Source organism: Bos taurus, chromosome 26 (genome assembly GCF_002263795.3).
Source record: "Bos taurus isolate L1 Dominette 01449 registration number 42190680 breed Hereford chromosome 26, ARS-UCD2.0, whole genome shotgun sequence".
NCBI lineage: Eukaryota > Metazoa > Chordata > Mammalia > Artiodactyla > Bovidae > Bos > Bos taurus.
The window spans coordinates 30,771,274-30,777,664 of NC_037353.1; the positions used below are offsets into that span (position 1 = coordinate 30,771,274).

General features: G+C 46.5%; 1 long non-coding RNA gene across 1 annotated transcript in view; it reads left to right on the forward strand.

The window, feature by feature from the left end:
- Positions 1 to 6,391, forward strand: part of LOC107131885 (uncharacterized) — a 34,675-nt gene that overhangs the window by 27,074 nt on the left and 1,210 nt on the right. The window lies entirely within an intron of this gene.

The window sequence follows — 6,391 nt, forward strand, 5'->3', positions numbered from 1 at the left end:
AATTTCTACAAGCAAGCTGATCACAGGGCACTATGGCTAGATGTGACTGTCTGACCTATATCTATTTGATAGGTGAAGAAACTTAGAAATGCAATGACCTGCCCAAGATCATGATTGGTCAGTGACAAAGTCATAAGTGGAATTCAGGGAGTCAGGTCATTTTTGTGCAATCCGCCTTTCTCTTTGGCATGAGTAATCCTATCTTACAAGGCTTGGTTAAGGGCTCAAAGCCAGAAGGCTGAGAACAAGAGGGTCTGAGCTCGTGTGCTGGACTCCTTGGGGAGCTCTAGGTCAGACAGGACTGTAGCCCCACCTGTATGATTTTTTGCTGCCAAGCTTTGGGAGAGGAAGCTCTACAGGCCCATCTGGGAGAGGTAGAAGCTATGAAACAACAGCTACGTTGTAGCTCAGATGGTAAAGAATCTGCAACGCAGGAGACCAGGGTTTGATCCCTGGGTCGGGAAGATCCCCTGGAGGTGGAAATGGCAACCCATGCCAGTATTCTTGCCTGGAGAATCCCATGGACAGAGGAGCCTGGCAGGCTACAGTCCGTGGGGTGGTAAGAGTTGGACACAACTTAGCAACTAAACCACCACTTATTGGATGTTTCCTCCATACTAGGCATTGGGCACTTTACAGGCATTATCTCATTTGAGCCTCACAATGAACTTGTGAGGTAAGTATAATTTGTCAGTTCCATCTGCAGATGAAAAACTGAGATTCAGAGAGGTTATGTAACTTGCCCAAACATATATATGAGAAAATGACAGAAACAGAATTCGAACCCATCTCTACTTAGCATTAAACCCCAGGCTTTTAACCCGTGTGATGTGTCACTTCTCACAGGCAGATCATACTCTGAGTTCCTCAAGTCATAGTTGAAATTTGGGTGCCTGCTGAATTCAGATACACACAGGAAATAAAAATTGATGCCTGCTAGCTCTGCTGCATCAGGGTGGAGGTGGTAGAGGGAAGACTGGTGCCTTTGGAGGGCACCAAGCTCCTTGGAAATGGTGCTGGGGCCCCCGGTGTGGCTCTGGAGACATGATGCTGGCTGCACACTCCAGTGCTTGGCAGCTGGAATGTGGCCTGGAAGCAGACCCTTGGGTAAGTGAAGTTTGTCACATGTCTCTACCACTTTCTGCTCAGGGGTTACATACCCTAAGCCAAACCCCACTCCCCCTCCTTTGCCTTCCAGCATATTAGGTCCCTTCTATCAGTGATTCTCAAGTCCAGTTGCACAGAAGAATCACCTAGGAAATCTTTTAAATTATTGGTATCTGAACCCCATTTCCAGAGACCTAATTTAGTTGACTAGGTTAAGCTCTCCAGTTAAGTTGCTGGATAAAACACAAGACACTCAGTTAAAGTTGAATTTCAGATGAACAACAAATAGCATAAGCATGTCCCCCAAACTGGAGCTTCCCAGGCAGCACTAGTGGTAAAGAACCCATCCACCAATGCAGGAGATGTAAGAGATGCGGGTTCCATCAGGAAGATGCCCTGGAGAAGGGCGTGGCAACCTACACCAGTATTCTTGCCTAGAGAATCCCATGGACAGAGGAGCCACAGTCCATAGGGTCGCAAAGAGTCAGACATGACCAATCGACTTCACGCACACACACACACACACACACACACTTGTCCCCCAAGTTGCATGGGTCATACTTATACTAAAATATCATTTGCTGTTTATCTGAAATTCAAATTAAAATGTGCATACCTGTGTTTTCATTGCATAAATCTGGCAATTCTATCTCCAGGTCATTCTAAGGCACAAGCCCAGGCTGAGAACCTCTTCCCTACGTGACCAACAATCCTTCTAAGTGCACTTGCATATTGCATTCAGCTTTGCAACCTCTGGGGTGGGTGGCCAATATATGTTTTCTTAGGACCTTCTGTGGCATGGTGTCTGTCCTCTAGCCCAGCAGTGAGGCTAATTGTGGAAAAGGGTGGACAGATCATGAGAAGTTAGCTTGGCCGCCAGTGGAAGCCTGACAATGTCTGATAAACAACACTAAAGGTGCTGCCTGCACCTGATTTGATCCAGAACAAAGTTCCTAGTAATTGAACAACGTGTGTGTGGTGTTTTGGGGGGAAGGGCGTGCCACATGGAATGTGGGATCTTAACTCCCGAATGAGGGATGGAACCTGCGCCTCCTGCATTGGAAGTGTGCAGTCTTGGCCCCTGGACCACTGGAGAAGTCCCTGAACAAGGTGTATTGCACAGTTGTTTTATGAGTGATTGTTGCTCAGTCATGTCCGACTCTTTGCGATCCCATGGACTGTAACCTGCCAGGCTCCTTTGTCCACGGAATTCTATTTTATTATTTTATGCAAGGCACTTACTAGGCACTGCAGGGGAGGCCGTGGAAGCTGTGGAAGAACTCACAGCGTAGGAAGGGAGAATCCAGGTTTCCTTTCCTGGAGAAATGTTCAGTCTATAATGAGGATTTGCCACAAGCGCCCTTGTTACGTACATAAACCCAGCTAGTGAGACTGCATAAACTCATACCCAACCCACGTGCCTGGACAGAACTGGATGAAGGTAAGTGGGTTATAAACAGGAAGAAGGAGCATCCTGCTGCGTTCGTCGGCTGGAGACCAGCGAGCACCCTAGCCCTGGCACTTGCTCGCTGTGCCATCTGAGACAAAGCACTCATTTTCTCTCAGCCTCCGTTTCTTCATCTGTAAAATGGGAGTGATGACAATAGCTTTTGGAGTTGTTTTGAGGATGAAATAAAATAAAATTAAAAATTACGCATGGAGAACAGGGCTTGAAGCATTCCGTGAATACTAGCTATTATACTTACGGTGTCTCTAACAAAATACAGAACCACATTACATGTATGTACAGTGCACTTAAAAGCGCTCACATCCAAAGTATGAAAAACTAACAGGATGAGCAGACATGCCCTTAACATTCAGACTAAGATCTGACAGAGTCCAGTTCTCCCAGTGAACCAGGAAATGGAGAAAAATGTCCAAATTCTAGCCTCTGTATTTGGGATTTTCTACTCAATTTTACATTAACAATGATGCAATTAAGAATCAAAAGTCTAGGGCAGATTCTTGTGACTATATGCCAACATGTTATTCTCATGTGCCTGCCTGTCTGGGATGGGTGTTTTTAGGGTGTAGTTATATGGAAATAGCCTCTGATTACGTTTCTGACTTTTCCAGGTAACTTGTAATTTTAGACAGTTGTTTTGACGTGACTCTTTGGCAGGCTACACACGACTGTGAGATTTTTTAGAACTCTATGAATTAGAATAACACGAAATTTTTTTGAAATTTAAGTATTCGGATACATAATGTAGTGTGCCTTACTACGTGGAACCACACAAAAGGTCAGTGTATGCAAATGAAAGTCAATTTCCCACATAAGCAAGAGAGAAAGGGTTTCCAGTGAAGGCAAACTCTTCCATAGTCTCTCACGATATTTCTATGATGCATAACAGAATGTAACAGCCCTGCTGTATGAATCTCTGTTACTCTGGCTCCAGCTTGGAGTTTGCCTTTCATTTCCTGAAAAGCATGGGAGTAAAGGGTTTTTGTGCGCCTGATTGTGCCTATATGTATACCTGCATGCACACCCACTGGTCCTGTGTCATGTGTATACCTGGATAAGAAATAAGTCCTGGGAGGGTGGGAGTTTGGACTCTGCTCACTGCTGTGTCCCGACACCTTGGAGAAGACTGATGTGTGGGAGACTATGTCTTCTGATGGAATGAAGTCATCTCTATGTCTAGTACATGCTCACATGTCTGTTATCCCTGATAAATACACACACTTCAGTGCCCATCAGCCTTTTCACCCAAGAGAATTGAGCTCTTGGTTAGGAAGGGGAGAGTGCAAACTGCAGGCCTCAGGCAGGAGAGATGAAAAAAGAAGAGAGGGAAAGAAAAGGTTTCAGAGGGGAGAAGAGCATGGGTGGTGGACAGGCATCCAGGCAAAAGGTCAGAAACTAGAAACAGCACCATTCCAGGCTGCTTCCTCCCTGGAGATTTTGTGTAGCCCCCAATGTGGGGGCTGCTTCCCAGATTGCTGAGTCCAGTGGTTCACAGACAGGGCTCCTGTTCCCCCAGACCTCTTTGAAGACAGGAATGGGTCTCTTCCAAGTGTTTCTTGTTTGTTTTCCAAAAAAGAGAATCAAAGGGAGGAAAGTTTTTCCCAGACCTGAGATTGCCAGTTTCTTTACTTTTGGCTAGAATTTTACCAGCTCAGTGTGGTCATCTGCTTCTCTCAAGTTGATCCCAAACCCCCATGGACAGTGACATTCCTATCTGTGATTACTGAACATGGAGGAGATGAATTGAGGATGCTTTTCAGACTGGGGGAGAGAGGTAGACTGAATGCCAATGGCACTCTCCCATTGTAGGGGAGAACCCTGACCCTGCAGATGGTGAGATTATTTCTCCAAAATGACAGAGCCATGCAATGGCCCCGAAGTCTCACATCTTTTTGCCATTGTTTCTGTTTTCCCTGAAAATCTTCCAGGACTCTCTTAGCCCATGACTATCCTGACATGTGCACAATACTTCACAGTTTCCAAAGTTCCTTTATAGATACCCCTTCAGCAAGGCAAAAATTGTTCTTCCCACTTTGCAGATGAGAAGACTGAGGCTTTGAGTGACTTATATAATCAACCAGCTCATCATTAAGGGGAAGCTCCTTTGCCACCTGCATACTGCTTTCCCCTTCCATCTCCTAAAGCCTAACATTTCACCATTAGAGCTGTATTCCTTTAGCTTAAGGCATTGGTCATCTTTTAATTCCAAATGTCTCTGGAAACGATCATATTTGAGCTGGTGTCAGTCACTGGTACCTTAAAGTACCTGAATTTGGAATCTTTGTTAATTCGTTTTAAAAAATATGGAGACGTTAAAGAAAATAGATTGCTGTAGGAATGCCCTCCACCCCCAGGATACATGAGAGAATAAGAAGGTGTGACGAAAGTAAGGTCTGTATGATTCTCACTTTGGTCGCAGGACACTGACTTCATTGCCTGGTGATTCTGGAAGATTCTCCTTTAGAGGCAATTTATTGTTTTGGAGACTCATCTTGTCCCCAGATATGTACAACAGTAAGAACGGGGAAAAGGTGGCTGGGCCACTGCACTTTTGGGGAAGGGAATTTCCACCATCTGGCTCAATGGGTTTCTGGCTACTCTACAGAGGCAGCATTTTGATATTTAAACTTTAATGTGAATGACTCAGGAATAGTTTTGCAGTGTTCAATGCCTCTTCTTACCATGCTGGAGCAAGGAAGCCAGGAAAGGCCAGCACCAAGGTTCAGCCAGGCAAGGAAAGGTCATTCATCTCTTTGACCTTCATGGCCTAAGCCTCTCTTCTGGGCCATGCTTGTGCCATGCTAGGTGCTAGGGGCTGGGGATGGTGGGGGAGCAAGTCATGCTCCCTACCCATGATGAGCTCATAGTCTAGCAAACCCTTTAAGAACTGGGCATTGCATGGGAGAAGCCCAGGAGCTGCCTGAGACAGGAAGGGCCTGTCAACCTCAGAGGTCCAGGAGAAGGGAGGGCAGAGTCCAGAAGAGCAGAGATAATGCCTAGGAGTAGATGACATCCGGGTGAGCTCCAATGTAGGGTGGAGGCTCTTTATCCTCTGCCCATGTCTACACCCACTGGTGAGTGTGTGGGTGGGGGTGGGGGCATGGGGAGTGGTTGAAGGAGGCCTAGTCAGCACTTCTAAGCCTGTGCAGGAGCCAGTGGGAGAGGCAGAGTCCCACAGTTCTAGTTCCTGCTATTCTGCTTGTGCCTAACAGTTCCTAACCTCCCCCCCGACCCCCAACTGCCACCCTGAAACTCCTGGGCTTCCCTTGAAGCCACTTCTAATAGATAAAGACAAGATAAAGGCTCCCAAGGAGAGAGGGAGTCCTGAGCCAGCTCATCAAATCATTGCCAACAATCTCTTTCCAAAGGGAAAGGTGCCCAGGAAAAACTTGGCTAGGGAAGCTCTGAGGATTAGGACTTGAGAGACAATGCAGGGGACAGATCTCTTGATGGTGTTTACCAAGCCTGAGTGCAAAGACCACAGGTCAAAGAGCGGAGAAGAACCTGACTGGTTGTGCTAACAAGGTCCAAGGAAAAGCTAGATGTTGGAGGGTAGCTTCAGCAGAAAGGGCTAGTGAGGGGAGCACAGGTGAGGAGGAAGGGCAGGCGTAAGGAGGCCAGGAGAGCCAAAGTGGTCCAGGCTGGGGAAGGGCATCCCATCCAAATGCAGGATGGGGAGGTCTGGGGGAAGCTCTCATATCACAGCCTCAGTAATTAACCAGACTCTATGTACCTGAAGACATAATTACAGGCAAAACAACTCCTTTGATGTAAGAGTGTAGTGTAGTCTGGGGGCAAAGAAGGACAAATAAAGAATGA